Here is a 25,011-nt window from a genome sequence, read left to right as displayed (position 1 = left end):
CTCTCCCTCACCCTCACTCCCCCTCACCTCTGCCTGAGATCCCGAAGGATCCTTCCACATCCTTCGGAGTTTTATCTGCACTTCCACACACATCACCTACCGTATCCGCTGCTCCTGATGTATCATTTGCATTGGGGAGACAGGAAGCCAATGTGCGGAACATTTCAGAGAATATCTCCGGGACACCCGCACCAACCAACCCCACCACCCCGTGGCTGAAAACTTTAACTCCCCCTCCCACTCCACCATGGACATACAGGTCCTGGGCCTCCTCCACCGCCAAACCTTAACCACCCGACTCTTGGAGGAAGAAAGACTCATCTTCTGCTTGGGACCTTGGAACCATATGGGATCAATGTGGATTTCACCAGTTTTGTCATTTACCTTCCCTCTAACTTATCCCAGTTCCAACCTTCCAACTCGGTACCGCCGTATGACCTGCCCGGCCTGTCCATCTTCCTTTCCATCTATCCTCTCCACCCTTCTCTCTGACATATCACCTCCAACCACAACTTCATATACGTATCACATCCTCAGCTATCTTACCCCAACCCCATCCACTTTCCATTTATCTCTCAGCACCCTTGGGCCACAAGCCTCATTCCCGATGAAGGGCTTACGCAAGAAATGTCAATGCTCCTCTGATGCTGCCTGACCTGCTATGCTTTTCCATCACCACATTCTCTACTCTGATCTTGAGTCAATGTATTCAGAAATTTCCCCACCGGACATTTCTTGCAGCTGGTCTATTATTTTATCCCTGTTCCTTTACAAACAGAGTAGGACATATGCAGCTCTGCAGTGCTCTGGCAAAACTCCCACATTCAAGGAAGAAGTAAAATAAGAGAAAGATTTATAGTCCGTCCATCAGTAACCCTCATCCGTTCCATCGAGATGGAGTAAATAATCAAATTTAATTATGAATGTTACGTCAGGAAGGGGTTAGCTGACACTGCTTGTTCGGTGACTGTGATGAATGTCAGTCACCATATGTTTTAATCATTCCAGTGGGAAGTTCCCATCTCTTAATGATATATGGGCTTCATTCAATGTGTTATCACATCGTATGAGTGGAATGAGTGGAATGAGTAGAATGAGTATGAGTGGAATGAGTGGAATGAGTATGAGTGGAATGAGTGGAATGAGTAGAATGAGTATGAGTGGAATGAGTGGAATGAGTATGAGTGGAATGAGTGGAATGAGTAGAATGAGTATGAGTGGAATGAGTGGAATGAGTGGAATGAGTATGAGTGGAAAAATCACCGACAGCATTAACAGGGACCAGCAGCTCCAGATGGAGAAGGGGAGGAGAGATCATAATCTGAGAACGTTAGACTTGAATGTTACAACAATGGATAAGAATCTGAGAACATTAAACTGGAATGTTCCAACAATGGATCAGAATCTGAGAATGTTAGACTGGAATGTTCCAACAATGGATCAGAATCTGAGAAGGTTGGACTGGAATGTTAGAACAATGGACAGGGGTTTATCCGATTATGTTTGGTTTCTTTCTACATTGGTTGTCATTGAATTTGCTGATCTATTCTGCTCTTCTCATTATTCAATATTTTTATTATCCTCTCCTGTCTACCGTCGGTGTCCCTGGTAAGTATTACCATCCAGATATTTTTTGTAAACTAGTTATGACTGCATTACTGTTATTTCATGTAGTCATCACTCCTTGCCACTATTATCATTCATGTTGAGACCCTGAATCCACATATTCACTCTGTAGATCACGACTAACGGCACCAGTGAACTTGTTCAATTACTTTCTCCCCTCTTGATTGAGGCAGTGTTACTCATGGGTCTCTGTGTTGATCTACTCAGTTTCATATGTGAACTATTGTCTCACTGTCCTTGTTATATAAGTATTGGTGAGCTGGCCTCTTGAACCGCTGTAGTCCACTTGCTGTGGGTTGACCCATAATGCCGTTAGGGAGGGAATTACAGGATTCTGACCCAACGACTGTGAAAGAACAGCGGTATATTTCCAAACCATGGTGTTGAGTGGCTTGGAGGGGAACTTGCAGGTGGTGATTGAAACAGACGAATCACAAGTTTGGTGATCACTTTGGCCATGAGCTGATTCCTGACACCATGCCCTGACCATGATAAATTTTAACTACTCGCTGCTCCAGAATATCCTTCACTGGCTTTCCCCATCTGCTGTTTGAACCTTGAGCTGTGAAATACAGATTTAATGATGACAACAATCTCCTGCTGATACTCTCGGGTTGAAACCTGCAGAAATAAATCTGATTCGATCTCACACCAAAATTCCGTCCATCTGATATTCCTCTGCACGCTGAGCTATATCACTATGGTGCCTGGCAATGTATTTATTTTACATTCTGAAGCAGTTTAACTCATCTGTCCATGAAACTTCCATAAGACCATAAGACCATAAGACATAGGAGCGGAAGTAAGGCCATTCGGCCCATCGAGTCCACTCCGCCATTCAATCATGGCTGATGGGCATTTCAACTCCACTTATTCTCATTCTCCCCGTAGCCCTTAATTCCTTGTGACATCAAGAATTTTTCAATTTCTGCCTTGAAGATATTTAGCGGCCCAGCCTCCACTGCACTCTGTGGCAATGAATTCCACAGGCCCACCACTCTCTGGCTGAATAAATGTCTCCACATTTCTGTTCTGAAATTACCCCCTCTAATTCTAAGGCTGTGTCCACGGGTCCTAGTCTCCTCGCCTAACGGAAACAATTTCCTAGCGTCCACCCTCTCCAAGCCATGTATTATTTTGTAAGTTTCTATTAGAGCTCCCCTTAATCTTCTAAACTCCAATGAATACAATCCCAGGATCCTCAGCCGTTCCTCATATGTTAGACCTACCATTCCAGAGATCATCTGTGTGAATCTCCGCTGGACACGCTCCAGTGCCTGTATGTCCTTCCTGAGGTGTGGGGACAAAAACTAGACACAGTACTCCAAATGGGGCCTAACCAGAGCTTTATAAAGTCTCAGTAGCACAACGGTGCTTTTATATTCCAACCCTCTTAAGATAATTGACAACATTGCATTCGCTTTCTTAATCACGGACTCAACCTGCATGTTTACCTTTAGAGAATCCTCAGCTAGCACTCCCAGGACCCTCTGTACTTTGGTTTCATGAATTTTCTCACCGTTTAGAAAGTAGTCCATGCTTCTATTCTTTTTTCCAAACTGTAAGACCTCGTATTTGCTCACATTGAATTTCATCAGCCATTTCCTGGACCTCTCCTCCAAACTGTCCAGATCCTTCTACAGGCTCCCCACTTCCTCAGTACTACCTGCCTGTCCACCTAACTTCATATCATCGGCAAACTTCGCTAGAATGCCCCCAGTCCCTCGGTCACTCTGTGTCGATTATCCCAATCCTTGCCAGGGATTCATAATTAACCTGGTTTCCTTTAAGTGTATCTTCTCTCATGCAATAATTTTCACATGCAACCACCCCAACTCCGCGCACACCCCTCCCCGCTACCCCCCTCCCCCCACCACCTCCACACACACACCATATACTGGTCCAATGGAGATTGAAATCTTCCCCTGCTCTGTGTATTTGGTGTGTGAATCGTTCCTATATGATTATAAAGGTTAGCAATACTCCTCATGCTGTGCAGATAATCCAGTTTACTGAGTAGTACCCCAACATGGCCTGCACAGCACTCCGTGTTAGTCTGTCATCTTCTTCCAGTTTATGTTGTTTGAAGTGTTCTGTGAAGCAAATTTAGAATTTGATGAAACAAACCATTTCAGCTCATCTGAAAATACCTTTATTCAATGTTCTCATTATTGTAACCTTGCTCTCTAATGAGTCAATCCTCCAGTTAATCCCAATTCCCAGTCTTTTTCTCATTATTTCCACAACACCTTCTCAGTTAATGAATTGTCTGTTTCTGTCTCTAATGTGAATCTTTCTGTCCCTCTGTATCTTTCCCTGGCCTTGGATTTTGCCTCCCTAGTGTATCGAGTGTGAGCATTGTGGAGCTCAGAAACAATGCAATGGTGTGTTTTGGGCGTTGTTCACTTCCCAGTGTGTTCCATGTGGTTCTCCATGTCGGGGGTGGGGGGGGGGTGTATCGGGCTGTTGTTCACTTGCCGGTGTGTCCTAAGTTGTGCTCCATGTTGCAGAGGGGATTCATCAGCTTTCACTCAAGTCTTTGAAAGATGGTCTGTGCCTGTCCACTGAACGTCTGACGTCTGTGTTTGTCCCTCTGAGTTCATTGTGTGGTCAGCAACACGAGGAAGCCCCTTGAGTATTATTGTAAAGGACCAGCTATCTAACATCTCTGACAACGCTGTCACTTATAAAAAAGGCTATTGTCTCATTTCCTTTAAAGAGATATTTTAAAAGCCGAACCGCGTACTGCCAGCGGCTGAAGTAAATAACTTAGGAGGCTTTTAGGGTTTTTAAAAATACATATTGATAACAATGACCAGCTCTCACTGACCAGGCATTCCAGTTTTTCTGAGCTTGCAGTCGGAGGTAGGTTGGATACTTCAGTAAATGATCCCTCACTGCTATTCTCTCTGAAATCTGTCTTGTTTATGTTTCCTCCTTTATTGGAAAACTGCGTGCAAGACTGATTGGCATGATGAGTTTATGGGATGTTAGTACATTTAAACAGTTAATTAGTAGATGGTACTGTATCTATTATTCTGTTAAGGTTTCCAATAGTTAAGTTATTCTAAACTCCTCTTCTTTTGTACATATTTTCATTAGAGTGTTTAAATAAATTGTGTTTTGCTTAATGTTGAGTGGTTTAACCAACCGCATCACATCTGGAACACCCATTTCACATCTGCCTTTACTATAAAGTCGTGGGGCGGCACGGTGGCTTAATGGTTAGCACTGCTGACTCAGGAAGTCAGGTTCAATTCCTGCTTACAACTGTGTGGAGTTTAAACATTCTCCCTGTGTCTGCATGGGTTTCCTTTGGGTGCTCTGGTTTCCTCCCACAAACCAAGGATGTGCAAGTCAGTTGAATTGGCCATGCCAAATGACCATAATGTTAGGTGCATTAGTCAGGGTTAACCAGGGGAGTGGGAGTGGGTGATTTGGTCTTTGGTGTGGACTTGTTGCGCCATAGGGCCTGTTTCCATACTGTTGAGAATCTAACCTAAGACAAGGTTGGCGTCCAGGCATTCTGCTCTGGTCCATAGCAAACTGGGGACACTTGCCCGGTTCGAAATCGATAATTCCAAATCGGGTTCAGGATTAGAATCCCTACAGAGTGGAAGCAGGCCATTTGGCCCAACAAGTTCACACCAACCCTCCGAAGAGTAAACTACCCAGATAAATTCCCCTCCCCTATTACTCCATACTTACCGCTGACTGGTGAAAATAACCTACACATCACTGTAATCTCTTTCCCATGATGCCTCTGAAAACTCTCTTGAAGTTGCTTCCTCCTGAATTGAAGAACCGAACATAAGATTCTGTCTTTGAATTTACCTTTTTGCCAAGGGATGTGTTTATGGGATGTCCCGGTCTTATTGCAGTTAATTAGTAGAAGGCACTGTATCTAATGGTAGCATAGGTGTTCCAGTAGAGAAGCTATCCCAAATTGTTCTTCCCTTTGATTTTGTCGTAACTGGAGCTTTTGAATGGATTGCATTTTGCTTAACGTTGAGTGGGGTGACCAGTTGCAACACATCTGGAACGCACAGTTAATATCTACATTGAATATAAGGAAAAGTTGGGGTCTACGCTGCTTGCTTAAAATATTTTGATGGGGTCTGGTCAGGTCCATAACACTTGTAGCTGAGGGGATTCTGATTGTCTCCTGCTATTGAAAAGTTAGTGGAGGTGCTGGGGAATATTTCTGGAGGTTGTGCTGTGAGCTGCCTCAGACATTCATGGAGACCTGAGGATTTGGTGACCCACCTCTGGATGGAGCATGTGGACTGTAGTTACAGCATCTGGGTCTGTCACATGAACACCAAATCGAGCAGAGGCTGCAGAGAGGGGAAGCTCTGAAATTACGGAGTAACTGTGTCTGGGGAAAGGGACCTGCTGGATCCACCACGAGTTTTCCAGGAACAGCTTGCCAAGCTCCACTTAACCCTGGAGCAGACTGTGAGGGGACCCTGACTGAACAAGGTGCTGGTCACAGAGCGGTGTCATCTCCTTCAACACGACCTGCAGCTTCACACCAGTGGGAGGACGTGCTGCCAGTGGCTGTTAGGGTCACTGTTTCATTCTGCTTCTATAATCCAGAACGTTCCAGACCGGAGTGGGTGAGATATGCCTCATCTCCCGGCGGCATGGTGGCACAGTGGTTAGCACTGCTGCCTCACAGCGCTAGAGACCAGCGTTCAACTCCCGCCTCAGGCGACTGTGTGGAGTTTGCACATTCTCCCCGTGTCTGCGTGGGTTTCCTCCGGGTGCTCCGGTTTCCTCCCACAGTCCAAAAATGTGCAGGTCAGTTGAATTGGCCATGCTAAATTGCCCGTAGAGTTACGTGAAGGGGTAAATGTAGGGGAAAGGGTCTGGGTGGTTTACGCTTCGGCGGGTCGGCGTGGACTTGTTGGGTCAAAGGACCTGTTTCCACACTGTAAGTAATCTAATCTCAACATCAATGTCACCATTTAGAGACAGGGGATATATGTTGTGGATGAAGGTGAATGTTTTCTCTCTCAGCAAAGAGCTGCCAGGTGTATCCATGTTTTCTCAGTATAGCAGGACTTCCGATGATGTACATGGCTCTGTGGGATACCCATGTTAATGAGGAGAGCTGGAGGAACTGAAGGAGCTCTCAATCCATTAATGTTACAGTGTGCCCATGCACAATGCATCATGTTGGTGAATACTCGTTGTCCTGGCAGCAACCACTGCATCTTCATTCAGAAGCAGTCAGCCATTGTATTTGGGTCTCCATTTGGAAGGAAAGCATAGGCTCTTGGCCCTTGATACACTGGTCAAAACAACGTCCCCACCGCCAACCAACCACATCAAATTATCCCCTGTGTACTGAGAGCAATAGGACCACTGGGAATGTCAGGGAGCAGGCCATCAGGGAGATGAAGCAACACTTCCCATGTCTGAATGGGTTAGAGTAAACCGTCCAGAACACACTGTATCTCTATGGTGAGTAATCCCTCTCCATTTCAGTAACATACTGCCTTCCATTCTTCCTGAAAAAGCTGGCAGGTTATACATTCCGTTACACTCCACTTGGAAAGTATTAATCATTGACATTACCTGTCCATATCAATTCGCAGACTCTGCACATTCTCTTGATAATTTAATGTCTTGTTTACCTTAGTTCCATCACCAAACCTAGTAGAAGTACATCTGTTCTAACGTCCTGATCACTGATATCGATTGTAAACAGTTGAGCACCCAGCACTAGTCTCTGCCTGCTTCCTGATAGATAACCAGTCCTCCCCCGTTCCTGTGGAGCACGGTCGAAGGGCTGAATGAGAAAGAGGAACAATCCATCCCCTCAAGCCTGTTCAGCCATTGAATACAATCATGGCTAATGTCATCGCCGGCTCAGTTCCATTTCCCTGACTGCTCTCCATATCCCTTCATTTACTCAATGTCCCAGCATCCCCTGCACACTGGGGCAGTGAGTTATACAGACTCACAAGCCTTTGAGAGAAGTAAGTTCTCCTCACCCCGTTTTAAATCTGCTCTGCCTAATCCTAAAACTATGATCTCTTTTTCTAGTTTGTGCCAGATGAGGAAATATCCACTCCACACCGACATTGTCAATCACCTTTAACATCCTCCAGGCCTCAATGAGGTCTGCGCTCATTCTTCTAAACCTGGAGAGCATCGGCCTGAACTGCTCAAACTCGCTTCAAAAGACAAACTTATCTCTGGAATCAATCTAATGAACTTGTTCTGAACTGCCTTCGTTGTAACAACATCCCTCCTGCAGTCAGGACAACAACCTGAACACAGTACGTCAGTTACCGTCTCACTAATACCTTGCAGAGTTACAGTAATTCTTCCCTTCCTACATACTCTATTCTTTTACAAGTAAATGCTGAAATTGCACTTGCTTTTCTCATTCACTGCTGTACCTGCATGTGAGTTTTCTGTGGTCTGCACAAGGACACCCAGATACCTCTGCACGTAAGCACTCTGAAGTTGCTCTCCATTTCCATAACATGTTGGATTCCTCTGATCAAAATGGTTAATCCCATATTATCCACGTTAAACTTTAGCTGCCAGGTGTTGGCACATCCATCTAAACTGTTCATGTCCATTTGTAAATTTTCTACATCTTCATTACATCAACCTACTTCTCCACTTGTTTTAGTGTCAGCTGAAAATGTGGCTGTAGTGTTTTCTACATCCAAGTAATAAAATGGATGGTAATTTTTGGGTCATGTGGTCTGAACTCTATGCAACTACAAAAATTGCCAACCACAAACGAAACTACTATTCCATCTGTCTGCATTTTGTTGGCTCACCAGCCCTCTAGATTACCAAACACATGTCCTCTTATTTTACAGCTTAATATTTTGTGCAGCGTTTAATCAATGCCTTTCCAAAGTCCAGGTACGTTACTTCTCCAGGATCCCTATTGGCTACATTGCTAGTCACATCTTTAAAGAATTCGAGCAAACAAATGCTTAAAAATGCTGATTCTGATGTCTTCTGGTTTTACTTTGCAAATCCGTTGTTGGTAATTAATTAATTATGGAGTTTCACAATTTCCCTTAATTCCCAACAGTTTGCTCACAAACTTGCATTGACAAGTGAAGATGATTATCTTAATTCCTAACTTTTCTGTATACTCTACGTTTCCTTTCCGTGTTCCTCTGTAAAGGTACAAAGCTTTAAATGATCTGCTCCAATCGCTGTGTAATAGGCATGAGTGTCTGAATGGATTTACTCAGTTCCTGGCTTATACGCTCAATGGACTGAATGTCCCCATGGTGTTTCTACATGAAAGTATTGATGGCCGGAATGTCCTGATTTACAGATTCAAAATCTGCTTCTCCTCCTCTTGATAATACATCAGCAGCCGGAGGGATTGTGGAATATTCCTGTTGCTGTGCAACATTTTGTGGAGCTGAAAGGTCTCTTCATATTCCTTCACAAGAGGCTCGAGATACTGAACAATCACCTGAAATGGGATCGAAGGAGTGATTTGTCTTCTTCTGTTCCCATTCAACAAACTCATGAGTGAATTACTTCCACCTTTCCGTAACAAGTCTCAAATAATTTGATCTCTTTCTTTAATTCTCGTGCTGAATTGCCTCCTGTTATTCTAGTGGACCAATCTCTTTCAGTTCCTGTGTTAGAGACTTGAGAAGGCTGAATCGACTGATCGTGTTGCTGCATAACAGGATACTGTGCCTCATGGCCTACTCTGCGTGCAGTGTTACAGAGTCGAGGGGCTGATTGGCCCCGTCCTTTAACTGTATATCAAGATTCAGGGGCTGAATAACCTCGCCCTGTTCTGGTGTAACAGGGTCGAAGTCCTGAATACCCTTCTGCTGTTCCTGTGTTACAGGCTGGAGAAATGGAATTGGCTGTGTAATTGGCTTCTGTTGCTGACTCTTTCTGGTGTTCTACTTAAAAATAAGGCCACTTTTCTTTCTTGTAAACTCTCATGCGTATTGGATCAACCTGATAATCCTTTCCATGTAAGTTAACCGCTTCATTGCAGGAATCAGATGGAGGAAGCATCTCTGATCTGTTTTCGATATAGCAATATCCTTTCTTCAGTGAGGAGACTAAATCTGTGCACACTACTCCAGATGTGATCTGATTAAGATCCTCTGCAGCATCAGCAACACTTTAACCAGTCTGCTGTAAGGTTCCCAGCCAGGTTAGAGCACACTCAGCTGTCTGGGGGAATGCATAGCATTGTTGAAAGATCATTGTCCTTCTCTACTCCAGCAGCATAGCGGGAGATCTGGTGAAAATGTCATAATAACACTTGAGAAGAATGAATGACGTGACGAGATTATCTCAACGTCCAAATAGGCTTCACCAAATATCTCAACTAAATCTACCATTAATCTCTCAAGAGTCCACATCGCTCAGATTCCACAGAATCTAGTAAGGTGAAGCTTAGAAACAGCAAGGAGAAGCAAAGATTGATGGAAGTTATATGTCAAAGTGAAAGTTGCAATACAAATGTTGGGTATGTTATAAAACAGGAAATTAGATATCCAGGTTTGTTGGTACCGCAGTAATAATTAACAGTTTCAAGCTACATCTAAACCATGGTAACCCATGTGAATAACAATGCTGGGAAAATGGATTTCATTAGAGTATGTGAAATGGTTTCCTTTAATAATATGTTGAGCACTGATGTAGAGGTGAGGCTGTTTTGAAATTGATGTTACGTGATCAGAAGAGCCAATTGAAAACCCTGCTGAAAAGGAGGTATCAGGAATAGTAATACCAATATATTGAATTGTCTGAATACAAAACAGTTATTTTTGAAATTGTGGTTATAAACCTGAGTCATGCAATTCACGAAAGTATGAGGCGAAAATTAGCTTCAGTAAATTAGAGAAGTACATGAAAATGATTTATTGGAAGACAGACAATGGTTGTTGTTCAATAAACACTTTAAAATGTACAATACACACATGTCCACCACAGTTCAAACAGCAAAGGGGTAAGGTGACTTAACAATAGTTCAGAAAATAAGTTAAAGATTTAATTAGATCAAAGGAAGCAGCTCAGAAAAATGCCAGATATTGTTGTAAGCCATGGGTTCAGAGACATTTGAGGAACAACAAACTGATAATAAAATAAAAAAATGCAAACTAAAAAGAAACTTTAGGATGACCAAACGTTTCTCTCGATACTTGATGGGAAAGTGAAGGCAAGGGCATGTGTGGAATGGGGAAAACTCACACAAGATAATTTCTTGCATAGAACTTGGAAATTACAGAGAAAATAAACAGTTACTTTCATGCCAATCTTATTAGAGGCAAGATTAACTGATGGTGAAACTCAGTTTGTGTTCTCCAGTGATTGACAAAATGAAAGGAGATCGCAGTGAAGTTTAGAAAGTTCACATAGGGAGACGGACTGACACAGGGGCACGGAGAAGTGCTGCCAGGCAAGGTTAGGGAGAATCCCAAGATGTTCTCCACGTATATCAATCGGAACAGAATAAACACGAAACAACTGGGGCCCATTAGTGACCAAGGGAGCACTCTGTGTGTGAACCTGGAGAACATTGACCGGTTGTTACATGAGATCTCCATATCTGTTTTACTTGGGAGAAGGAGGATGCAGGGACAGAATTCAAGAAGATGGATTGGAGAGCTATTGACCAGACTGATATAAGATGCGAGCAGGGATTTGAGGCTTTGGCTGGTACAAAATTGGACTGATGGCCCGGTCTGGATAAGTTGCATCACAGGCTGCTGTTAGACAAAAAGCACAAAAGGCCCTGACACAAATTTTTAAGTCGAATCTGGCCACAGGGAAGTTGGAGTTGCCAGATGACTGGCGAACAACTAATGTGGTCCCACTTTACAGGAAGGATGGTGGAAACAGAACGGAAAACTGTAATCCAGTTAGTATTAGATCAGTGTTAGGGCAAGTACTGGAGAAAATAGGCAAGTAGAAAATGTATCTCTATTTACAGAGGCAAGGTTTGATCAGAGGTAGTCAACATGACATCATCAGAGGGAAGTCATACGAAGTGAATGCTATTGTATGTTTTCGAGCACGTTGTTCTAATGATTTTTCACTAAGGCCTTTGACAATGCCCTATATTGGAAACTGATAAAAAAAGTCATGATATCAAGGATAACTTAGTGAGTTACATCAAACATTGTCTTATTCGCATGTGACAGAGGGTTGTGAAGGAAGACTCTTCGTGTGACTGGAGACCAGTGTCTCCTATTGTACCACAGGGATCAGTGCAGTGTATCTTATTATTTGTGGTATTCATAAATGATCTAGATGTGAATGTGTTGGGGGGGGTGAGGGAGTTTGCTAATTAAGTTTGTATTTGACACAAAGATTGGCCATGTGGTTGGCAGTGAGGAGGAAGGCGTTATGTTACAGGAAGATACAGATGGAATGGCCAGATGGTCAGATGGAATGTAACCCTGATAAACAAGTGGTGATGTACTTTGGAAGGCGGAACCAAAAATTGGGTATACAATGAATGACAGCACACTAGGAAGCTGATAGGGTCTTCCTCCAAAGATCCCTGAATGTGACTGCACAGGATAATAGGTTAAGTAAAAAGTGAGGGCTGCAGATGTTTGAGATCAGAATCAAGAAGTGTAGTTCTAGTAAAGCACAATCGGTCAGGCAGCATCCAAGGAGCGTGAGAGTCGATGTTTCGAGCATAAGCTTTTCATCAAGATTGGTGGCCGCATTCCTGATGAAGAGCTTATTCTCGAAACGTCGACTTTTGTGCTTCTCGGATGCTGGCTGATCTGCTGTGCTTTTCCAGGAATACACTTTTTGACTAAGGTTAATAGGTTAGTTAAGAAGGCAGAGGGAACCGTAGGCATAGCCTTCTTTCACCGACATATAGATTGTCAGAGCTAAAGAAGTATATGGTTAGGCTAAGATGGAATATTGTGTGTAGTTCTGAGACCCATATTACAGGAAGGATGCGATTGTAGTGGAGGCTGTGCAGAGAAGAATCACCAGGACGTTCCCTACGATGGAGCATATCAGCGATGGAGAGAGGCGTGATAAGCTCTGGTTGTTTACTTTGGAGCAGAAAGGCTGATGGAGAGATGATTCAGCAGAATGCAATTACGAGGGAGATTTTCAGAAATATTTTTGCTGTAGTCCCAAGCCTAGTGTGCAAAATCAAATCGTGTGCCATTGTGCCAAATATTTGGACATGATTACAGAATGGGGCAGCTGGCAGGAAAATTTCTGATTTTGATTTTATGACCAGGTGTATTTTCCAGGATAAAAACAATAAAATACAGTGAAAAGCTTTCACTTGTTGCCACATAGTGATGCCATTTTGAATAATTGAAGAAAATGTAATAAACAGAGGATACAGCTTGAAGAGAGTTGATGGGTTGTGAGCCAGCTCCTCACCACCGACTGCCCCTGCAACCCAACCCCTCCATGACAGTTTCATCCCCATCTACACCATACCCCACCAACAGCAAAGTTGCTGATCCTCAGGCACGATGTTTTCCACTGGGCAGATGCTCCTCAATCACCGGCTCATTGCCCCATGTACCATCCCGTTCCAATGTCAGAAACATTTCTATTACTAGTGGGGCCCACCTCATTGATGTTACCATGATACCCTTCCACTATCCGTTTCATCACCACCAGTGCTGGACCCAATCAGCAACAAGGCTCCAATCCTCAGCAATCTCCGTTTGCTGCTGGGCCCTATCTCACCCATGTTGGCTCTGCTGATGTAGCAGCTGCCAATTCCATGTCCTTTATTTGTTCCGGAAAAGTAAGGACTCACTTTCCTCCGCACTGAGCTCAGATTGAGGTCCAAACCTTGGGTCCAGCTTGAGGTCAGTGGGGTACAGAGAGAAAAGTGGGAGAAAATAAGAAAATGGAATCAGTTCAGATTGTACAAGCTCCAGAAAAGCAGCCCTTGGAACAGAACACAGGAAGAAAATGATCCTTTTATTGGCGACGAAGGCTCATGGAGTATTTCAGGAATATGTCCTTGGGTCCCAGCTATTCCCAAACATCTCAAACATTTGGTTGATGGAATCAATTGCAATATATCTCAGTCTGCTATGGTGGAAATGCATTGAGGAGATTCTCGGTCAGGATGAGAACGTGGAAGGCTCAATGTGTTTAATGACCCACTTTTTTCTGATGTTTCTGTGCAGTCTGTGGGAAAGTTCTGTAAATGTTGTCACAAACTCTCAGATGTTAAGAAGGAGGTCTGTGCAGGGTTGACAGGACTGTGTTTCCCATTCCCTTTTCTGAAAACGAGGCTAGTGACGGGTGTTCTGCCTGGTTTTATCATTTAAGACCACGGAGCAGTTTGATATAATTGAGTGTCTTGCTTGGCCGTTTCCGAGATCATTGAAAAGATCATCACATGTCTGTGTGTCTGGAGTCAATTTTCGGCCAGACAAGGAAAACAGGGGCGATTCACTTCCTGAAAGTACGTTGGGGACGGAGATCGAAGTTTACAATCAACATTGGACGGAAGATCACTATTACTGGCACCAGATGTTAGATCCCGATATTTTAAAAATTGTTTTTAACTTCCACCAGCTGGCAGAGCATTACCCTGGTCTGGATAAGTAATCCAGTGACATTTCCAGAACAACACTATCTCCACATAAGGGCCTATCGGAAACCGCTCTGAGCAGGATAGAACTCCCACCAATTTGACTGCCGTGATGGAATTGAGGAGGTGATATTGGTCATACCGTAATTAATCTCCTCTTAAGGGACTTGTCATAGTAATTTTCCATATTTCTAGACAGATGCCAGAATTGGAACTGGAATGAAACAGCTTCCCCAGGGACACAGCTTGTTGTACATTGCCTGTGTCATATCTACTGTGTTCATATGTTTCTTCATGTCACATAGAGTGAATCAGATTGTTTAGAAACTGCCATGTGTGGTTCTGTGAGCATCCTGACGAGGTGAGGAGGATCGTAGACACAACACTTCTGGCTGCGTACGGTGTAGACACTACATCCTTGTAATTTGCACTAATGTGCAGGGCTGTTCCATTAATTAGGATGGGGGCATATGTATGACCCTCTCCTGAAGTGAGTTGCTTAAACCGTTTATGACTGGATGTGTCAGGACTGCAGAGCTTCCATCTGATCAGTTAGTCTTGTGATCATTCCACATCGCCATCAGATGTTAGTTCCACTGTTTGGATTGTAACCAGTCAAGTGCGGTAGCTTTCTGGTTTGCCATCAGTTTTAGGGATAGACATGGTTCTGACACTGGCATTTTTACCCACACTCGTCACTGAACCATAGGTCAGTTTGATGGTAATGGTAGACTGAGGGATAATCACGGGCAAAAAGTTACAGATTATGTTTAAATGTAATTCTGCTTTTGCTGTTGCTGTGGTCTACAGCACCACATGGAATACACAGTTTTAGGTGTAATATCTCCAATACAGTTCTGCTACCTGTGCCCCAGTTCACACCGAGACGCATTCACCCATCAGCCCTGTACTCAGTAACCTACTTCGGTTTCTTATGTGTTAACACTTCCGTTTTTATATTCTCGTTCGGCTGAGGGTCTCTTCATGGTGTCACACTTACAATTTGTCTCATTACCCAACACCCTGTAACATATTCATCTGAATCCTTTCCCTTCCAGTATGTGCTACATTCAGTGTTTAGAGTGAATGCATCCCTCCCTCTGTTCTCTCCCTGACTAAGAGTAAGAGCTCTGTAATGTCAGTGATGCTAGCCTTACATCATTTCAGAACTAATGAATTTGTACATCTTGTGTTATCTTTCACTTCCCGGTATATAGCGCTCCAGGTTGGACAGGAGATTTTATCAACGTTGACATATGTCTTTGAAACGTGTTGAAAAACCAGAAATTGCTGGAGAAGTTAAGCACGTCTGGCAGTATTAGTGGAGTGAAAGTAGAGTTAATCATTTGGGTCCAGTTATCATTCTTCAAGGCTCAATTTCTTTTTGATGTTCTGGTTTCAGATTTCCTGTATCCACAGTTATTTGTTTACTTGAAAATATATTTTGTTCATTTCTGGAGAAACACAGCAGATCTGGCAGCATCTGCAGTGACAGAGAAACAGAGTTAACGTTTCAAGTCCATTGTGACATTTCTTCAGAACAGAAAAGGAGTGGAAAATGAGCTTTTTAATATCTTGACAGAGGTAGAAGAGGGGTGACAGGAAACAGACGGTGTGAAGTCGCAATGCCACTGACAAATGGACTTTTGGTTGCAGTAAAAGAGAATCAAATGTAAAAAACGAATAAAAATTAGATTATGAATGGAAGAAATGGGTTCCTGAATTGAGTTCAAGATAAACGATTCACAAGCAGGGCAAGTCCTTTGGGAGACCAGGAGCAGGAATGCATGAAGATTGGAGAATATTCATAATGGGATCAGGCTGTTGAAGTATGGAATTGAATATTAACTCCTTCAGGCTGTAATGTACTAAAATGTAAAGTGAGGTGTTACTCGAGCTCGGGTTGTACTTCATTCGAACATTGCAGCAACCCAGGACCGAAATGTGAGCATGAGACCAACGTAGGTTACTGAAATGGGAAACAATGAGAGGGTCAGGGTTATTCCTACAGACAGAGTGGGAGTGTTCCTCAATGCAGTCTCTGTTTGGTCTCCCCAATGCAAAGGAGACTGCATTGTGAGCAGCAATGAAAGGAGATTGGATTGAAAGAGTACAAGTGAAATGCTGCTACATCTGGAATGTGTGTGTTGGGTTGTTAAGAAATGACGAATGAGTCAGCGATCTTTTCAAATGTCGAAATCTATTTCTTCTTACATGTAGACGACATAGTTCCACAACTTGGAGAGAGTAAGTACTACAGGTGCGGGAGGACAGAGTTAATAAACTTGGAGCTGGAGAAACACAGCAGACCAGACAGAATCAGAGTAGCAAAAAGGCAATATTTTGATCTTGGACATTTCGCCAGGACTGGTGAAGTGGAGGGGAGCCCAGAAATGGAGCGATGGGATAGGGAAGGTCGAAGGGTGGGTATAATGGTGGTAGGTACAAGCAGGTATGTGGTTACTGTGATTGGACAGTGGGAAGATTGGAGCAGATATGTGAGTCAGAAGATGGGCAGGTGGATCTGGTCAGGGAGAAGGACATGGGATAAGGCTGCAGATGGAATGACTTTTAGCTGCTGCAGTCAATATTGAGGCCATTGGGATATCAGCTCCAATGGTAATCTCTCAGGTTGTGTTCCACTGGCAGTGGACAGGCTAAGTTCGGGCATGTCGCCGTATGAGTTGGAGAGGGATTTGGGGGAGGAATTAAAATGGATGGTAACAGGAAATTCTGGTTTATTGTGTGCAGACCACTGATGCTGCCTCAGCAAAGCCTGATCCTGCGCCCCCCAACCCCCAAGCTCGTCTCCAACTCCAACTCTGTATCAGGTAGAGGAAAAGGGAGACGCAGGGAAATATTCATGGAACATCTGCTGTCTGCACGCTTTAACCAACCCAACATTCCAGTTGCCATCCATTTCAATTACTCCCCCACACCCCCACACCCCCACACCCCCGATCCATGCTCATCCCGCGACAGATTCATCCTTGGCCTCCTCCACTGTCAGAGTGAGGCCAAACAGAAACTGGAGAACACAACCTGATATTTCAGCGGGAGAGATTACAGCTCAATGATATCAATATTGATTTCACCGGCTTCACACTCTCTTCACCCACAGCCTCATCCCATGTCCACCTTCCCTGACCTGACTAAGCTGTCCATCTTACCATTTGCATATCCGCTGAACCCTTCCCACTGCCCAATCACAATATCCCCCTACTTTCATTCCCTCTCGCCATCTCACCGACCCTTCTCCCAGCCCCATGCCCCTCCCTCTATTTACTTCCCAGCTCCGCCCCCCCCCCTCCCCACCTCAATCCTGATGAAGTCTTTCAGCCTGAAATGTTGACGTTCCTGTTCCCACGACGCTGTATGACCTGCTGCGCATTTTCAGCTTCATATGTATTGGCATACGTTGAGAGCTCCGCAGCAACAGATTTTATTGTGCTTTTTATACATTTTTAAATTCTGTTTACTGACAAGCTGAACTCAACATTCTCACTATAGTGTCAAGGTAACAGTATCTTTGTCCCTAATGTTCCTGTCTGCTTCGAACTGGTTTCCTTTGTTTCAACCGTACTTTGAAGTCTGCTGTTCACAATGACATTGAAAATTTAACTCTTGTTATGTTGTAGCTTAATCACACCATGTCCAATGTACATCACAACTTCCTTGTTCTTATACTCCACACGTCTATTCATAAACCCAAGGATCCATTAAGTCCTTCTATACAAAAGTTTCAACTTGCCTGACCATTTATAACTTCGTCTTCCGTGTGTCTCTCCTTAAACCTGGTGGTTACAGTGACCAGTCCTCCCTCACTCCAAAGTTTCTTGAAAGATCACCAACAATGCCTCCACAATTACCTTCGATATCTCTTTCGAACTACGAGGTGTAGTCCAAGTGGTCTCGGTGATTGATCCAACTTCACCTTCCCCAGCAACTTCTCCTTACTGGTGGTCACGATACTCACCTCTCTCCCTTGACTCTCTTGAAGTTCTGGCATTTTGCTGTTGTCTTCCACCGTGAATACTGATGCAAAGTACATATTCAATTCCACTTTGCTGTCCATAACTATTCAAACCTCATTTTCCAACAGTCCTTTATTTGTTCTTCACTTCGTCTTCCCCTTGTTTTTTACCCAAGGATCTCTTGCAATATCCTTTTACATGATTACCAATCGCAATATCTTATTTCACCTTCTCCTCCCATTTGCTGTTATTAGTTATCCATGCTGGAATTTATAGGCTTCGTAATCGTCTAGATTCCCAATAATCTTCACCACATCGTGAGCATTTTCTTTTACTTTTATGCTGTCCCTGAGCTCGTTATCACTCATGGCTGCCTTGTCGTCCGCTGAATGTCTTTATTTTTACTTGGGATGAATTTCTGATGTGCTGCTGAATTATCTCCAGAAACCCTTGTCTTGCTGCTTCACCATCTTCTCGTGCTCAGCTCCCCTCCAACTAACTCTGGCTAGCTCCTCCCTCATGTATTTTAGTTACATTAATCAAATAAATGGAATCTCATCCAAAAGTGAGCAATAGCTGTAAACTGAAGGAGGGACGTTTGAGACATGGGACGCGAAGAACGATTGGAGGATTTATTAACTAGATCAAAAGACAGAGAGAGAGAGAGAGAGAGAGAGAATATTGACGTGGAGATGTAAAAATAGAGAAGTCTACATGATTGATAGAAGTAGATGTACTTCTGTATTTGCTTTGTCAATTGATGTGTGCTGTGGTCCTTTGTACAGTGTATGTGCAACAGATTAATATGTTGAAATGTGGGTCTGATGCCAGAACTTCTATCTCCATCAATATGACAGGCAACAGCTGTTGACAGAACCCAGCAGGCCAATGTATATGTTTCCCGGTAGAAAATGGATTAACTGAAATCAATTGGAACACCAGAAGCAGGAATTTATAACATACATCCTGATAAGAATTAGAGATGAGGTCTGGGAATGCAAGAAAGAGGCAGGAGGCAGCGGGCACGTTGAGAGAAGGGGAACATAACTTATCAGTTGAAGATTAAATAACATATTAATATTTTATAAAGTTTGTACACCGCATGCATCATTTTTGTTAACTATGTCTCTCTTGTTCATTCTGAATATGGTGCACACATATAAGCAATCTTATCAATCTGGACACGCACACAGACACCCACACACATACACACACACACACAGACACACACACACTCACACAGACACACACACACGCACACACGCACACACACACACGCACACAGACACACACACACAGATCAATCATTTTTCGGCCATTCCATTTCAAATTATCCTGTTTTATTTACATTGTCACTGGCCATTCCTTCTTCCGAATATATTCCGTTTCTTTCTCTGCATTTTATTTTATTCAGTCTGTCAAGAAGACCTTGGGGACTGGGGGATGTCACTTTACTCGTCATCAGTCTCCACAGTCACTGTCTTCTATTCCTTTCTGTTTCTTAGCCCATGAAAAATACATACTGTATCTGAGCCTTGAATCCCAATGAACAGGTCATTTATTTTAGATGCCCTATAGTATGGAAACAGGCCCTTTGGCCCAACAAGTCCACACCAACCCTCGAAGATTAACCCACCCAGGCACATTCCCCTATCCTACATTCACCCCTGACATTATGGGCAATTTAGCATGGCCAATTCGCCTAACCTGCACATCTTTGGACTGTGGGAGGAAACTGGAGCACCCGGAGGAAACCCACGCAGATACGAGGAGAATGTGCAAACTACACACAGACAGTTTCCCAAGGCTGTTCAGTAAACAGAACGTTCACTTTTGGGCTAATGCTGCAGCAAATCTAAAAAAGAAAAGGCATACAAATTGTGCAAAAAGGTGTTTGCACCTTTACAAATAAATTATTGAATTACATTGTGCAAACGATAATTAACTGATAAGAGGTATGAGAGTAACATCCAGAGAAATCCATACTTCTTGTGTATGTTCAGGTCAGTTGTGCCCAGAGCCAGTTTTTATATTGGAAGCTGTTGTGGTGAAGGAGACTTCAGTGTGGTAAAAACATCTCGATTGTCTCTGTGTACTGATGATTATTCAGGCAAGTTACTATCCTATCCTCGCTATTGTTAGTGTACCTGGTGAATTTATCTCTGCCCATTTACTAATTCTCTAACCCGTTGTCAACGTCATCGTTTTCTCTGCCATGTTTATTTGGCAAATATCCAAACTATTGTCTTCGCTTTCAATCACATACTCAATTTCTATTCCATGAATTTCATATCCTTCGCTTACAAACATCTGAGGAGATACAAAAGTGTCCATAACCACGATTACCCCATTTTGTCCTGAGTTGATTTCTATCTCAATATTCCGTCTACCACAAAACCTGTCCACTCCCACCTTGACAATATCCCCAGTTTTCTGCCTTAAAGCTGTTTCTGAATAAACCATCATCCACACCTTTCCAGTTACAATTCTCTTCTGGCAACTCTTCTCATTACACATGGTTTGATCGCAAAATGTTTCTTAACTCGACCTGGACCTACGCCAGGTGCAAAGTATGAGGTCAGTTGGATTCCAAAATGAGATTGTCACAGCTTTGTGTCAACTGTTTCAGCATAACCTGTAACCTCGCATGAGGGAGAGGACTATGCTGTCAGCGACCAGGAAGTGACAGTTTCATTGAACTGTTTTGATTCGAGAACTTTCTGAGCAGGAGTGGGTGTCACGTCAATCATCTCCCAATTGCATTATTCCGATGTATTCACAAAGTGACGGAATCCATCGCTGCCTCCTGCTGAGGGTAATACCTTCATGCTGTCTCCACAATGGAAGATACCGAAAATCTTTCAGAAATACTATGGGACAGACTGACTGGTGAAAATAAGAAACTGTGCTTGATTAGATTTAATAAAGAGAACTTACTCAAAAAGCGAATTAAATTGAAAGTTGGCAAGTTACTGCACCAAATGAGATCCATTCCAGAGTTTTCAGAGAAGTGGCATTAGAGCTAGTGAAAGAGTTATAGAGTCATACAGGGCCGAAAAAGACCCTTCGGTCCAACCAAGCCAGGCTGACTATTCCAATTCCAAACTAACTTAGTCCCACCTGCCCGCTCTTCGCCTATATCCCTCCAAACCTTTCCTATTCATGTAATTATCCAAATGTCTTTTAAATGTTGTAATGACAAGAAAGAAGTATTGATTACCCTTCAAATTAGACTCTGGAAATTCTGGTTCCTGCAGACTGGAAAGTAGCTATTGTAATCCTAAATATTTAAAACTGGAGTGGGAAGGGAAACAAAATAAAAACGGGTACGTTGATGTCACGTCTGAGGAAAATATTAGAACTTAGTGTGAGAAAGTTTATAACTCGATACTTGGGAAATCACAGTGTGACTTGGCAGAGTCAGCTTAGATTTAGAAACATGAAATCATCGTTTAGAAACCTTTGGAGTTTGTTAGTTAATGCATCCAAAAAAGAGAAGCAGTGGGAGTGGTGTATTTGAATTTGCAGATTGTTTTTTACATCGTTGCTAACAACTGAACAAAGAAAGTTAAGAACATTGATAAGGTGCGGACGGGGGCAGCTGGCTATGCCACATGGATGAGAATTGGTCAGTGGAAGCAATACAGTGCTTCTTGCACTTTTATGGACTGAAGGCAGTTACTCATGGGGTATCACATGTTTCAATGTTTGAACCACAACAATTTGCAAGGCATAGAAATGATTCGGATGTGAGAAATAAACTACATGCATATCATTTTGCATTGATTAAATGGTACAAGCTTGAGAAGTCTTATTTTTCAAAAGGACCTGAATGTCCTTAATCATGAGTCACCAAAAATAGCACCTCCAAGGGCGTTAAGTATTGAGCATCTTGTATGGTATGTTGCCCTTCATTGTAATATGATTCAAGTGCATAAGTAAAGTCGTCTTCCTGTATTAGTAGCGCCTTTATGAGAGAGTATTTGGGGCACTGTGAACAGGTATGATCTCCTTTGTAAGGCATGATCTCATTAGCTCAAACAAGTAACAACAGCCTAATCCATGAGATGATGACACCACGAGGAGACAGTGATGGAACTGAGTATTTAATCTGTAGTGCTATGAGACAAGGAGGGATGATTACGGTGAAACGTGAGGGTTAGCGACGATCACATGTTTGTAAAAGAGACACTGTTAGGGTGAGAAATAATTAACTTATTAGATTTATTGTCACGTGTGCCTAAGTTCGGTGAAAGCTTTATTTGCGAGCAGTACAGGCAGATGACAGTAAGCAAAGACACTCAGATCATAGGGTGCAATATAAACCTAGGTAGAGTAAGGCGTACCGGTTGCAATGAACAGGACATTCAAAACCACGATCAACATGAACAAGATCAACATTCATTGGAGTTAAATAGCCCACTCATCAGTCTAATATAGTATTCCTAATATATTATATGCCTCAATGATCTCTCCCCACATTAATGTGCCGTCGGGATAAAATCCTACAAGAAGAATTTAGGGCGTTAGGAGCCAAGTGAAGGAAAGCAGGACCTCAGAGGTAATAATCTCAGGATTGCTACCAGTGTCAAGTACTAGTCAGAGTAGGAATGATTGAATAATCAGAAAGAGTGCTTGGCTTGAGAGATGGTGCAGGAGGGAGGGATTCAGATGTTTGGGACATTGGGATCGGTTCTGGGGGAGGTGGGACTATTACAAATTAAGTGGTCTACATCTGGGTAGGACTGCAGCCAATGTCCTAGGGGGTGCTTTTGCTAACGCTGTTGTGGAAGGTTGAAACTAATGTGGGAGGGGATAGGGAATCAAATGAGGAGGTTGGTGAACAGAAAGGAGGTAGGAACTAAAGCCTAAGGAACCAGATAATGAAATCAACATGGCTGAGGGAAAGAGGAGGCAGGAAGCGGAGAATGACCACAGAGGGACTGTTAGTTTTAATGCTCGAAGTGTAACGGGTAAGGCAGATGAACGTAGGGCTTGGAAAAGTACCTGTCAATATAATGTTATTACTATTACTGAGACTTGGTTGAGGGAAGGTCGTGATTGGTAATTAAATATCCCAGGGCATTAATGATTCAAGCGGGGTAGAGAGGAAGGTAAAGGGGGTGGAGGAGAAGAATTACACATCAAAGAAGATATCACAGCTGTGCTGAGGGAGGGCACCATGGAAGATTCAAGCAGTGAGGCAATATGGGCAGAGCTCAGAAAGAGAAAGGATGCGGTAACAATGCTGGGATTGTACTTCAGGCCTCCCAACACCGAGATCACAGAAAGATATAGGAGCAACAGGATGGTGTGTTAGGAGATTTTAATTTTCCCAACATTGACTGGGATTCACTTAGTGCTAGAGGTCTAGATGGAGCAGTATTTGTAAGGACCATCCAGGAGTGTTTTCTAGAGCAGCATAGAAATAGTTCAACTCGGGAAGCGGCCATGACGACCTGGCGTTGGAAAATGAGCCTGCCCAGGCGGTTGAAGTTTCAGTACGGGATTACTTTGGGAATAATGATCACAATTCCATTAGTTTTACAATAGTCATGGACAGAGATGAGCGTGGACCTAAAGGAAAAGTGTAAAACTGGGGGAAGGCTAACAGTAGCAAAATTCGGCAGGATCAGGGAAACGTAGGTTGGGAACAGCATTTTCAAGTGAAATCCACGTTTGATATGTGGGAGGCTTTTGAAGAGGTTAATTAGAGTCCAGGAGATGTATGTATCTGTGAAAATGATGGATAGAAATGGCAAGGTAAGGAAACCATGGATGACAACTGATAAAGTGAGACTAACTAAGACTACAAAAAAGTGAACATAATGTCAAGGCGAATGAAGATAGAGGAAGCCTTGGAAGAATATTGTGAATGTAGAACCAAACTGAAATGAGGAATTAAGAGGGCTAAAAAGGGCTATGAGGTAGCCTTAGCGAGCAGGATTAAGGAAAACCTCAAAGCTTTTTGGTCATATATAACGAGCAAGGGGGTAGCTCGAGAAAGGGTGGACCCACCCAAGGACAAAGCAGGAAAGATATGCTTGGAGGCACAGAAAACGGGTGAGATTCTTAATGAGTACTTTGCATTGTTATTCACGAAGGAGAGGGGCATGGTGGATGTTGAGGTTAGGGATAAATTTTTGATTACTCTTGGTCAAGTCTGAGTAAGGAGGGAGGAAGTGTTGTGATTTCCAAAAGACATTAAGAAGGACAAGTCCTCAGGTCTGGATGGGAACTACCCCAGGTTACAGAGGGATGCGAGAGAGGAAATAGCTGAGGCTTTAACAGATATTGTTGCAGCTTCCTTGATCACGGGAGAGGTCCCTGGGGAATGGAGAATTGCTAATGGTGGTTCCTTGTTTCAGGAATAATCCAGGTAATTACAGACCTATGAGCCTGACGTCAGTGGTAGGGAAACTGCTGGAGAAGATACAGACAGATATGATATATACCCATTATGAATAAAATGACTTCTCAGTGCTAGGTAACATGGTTTTGTGCAGGTAATGTAATGGCTTACAAACTTAATAGAATTGTTTGAAGAGGTGACAAAGTTGATTGATGAGGGAAGCGATAAAAATGTTTTACAGATGGACTTTTGTAAGTTGTTTGATAAATGTTCCAATGGTAGTCTGATGAAGAAGGTGAAGTTGCATGGGTGTTCTAGCTAGCTGGATAGGGAACTGGTTAGACAACAGGAGACAGAGTGTAATAATGGAAGGGACCTTCTCAAATTGGAGATCTGTGACCAGTGGTGTCCGGTAGGGGCCCTTGCTGGGACAATTATTTTTGTGATACACATAAATGATTCGGAGGAAGGTGTAGCTTGTTTCATTTGCAAGT

At 43.1% G+C, this 25,011-nt stretch overlaps 1 pseudogene; it reads left to right on the top strand.

The window, feature by feature from the left end:
• The first annotated feature begins 1,393 nt into the window (after window positions 1-1,393).
• The window catches only part of LOC148138800 (putative G protein-coupled receptor 139), a 94,275-nt pseudogene continuing 70,657 nt past the window's right edge, over window positions 1,394-25,011 (top strand).

Source organism: Chiloscyllium plagiosum, unplaced genomic scaffold, assembly GCF_037043375.1.
Source record: "Chiloscyllium plagiosum isolate Xiang-an unplaced genomic scaffold, Cpla_swu_hap1 HiC_scaffold_39, whole genome shotgun sequence".
Classification (NCBI taxonomy): Eukaryota; Metazoa; Chordata; class Chondrichthyes; order Orectolobiformes; family Hemiscylliidae; genus Chiloscyllium; species Chiloscyllium plagiosum.
This window is presented reverse-complemented; position numbering and strand designations above follow the sequence as displayed.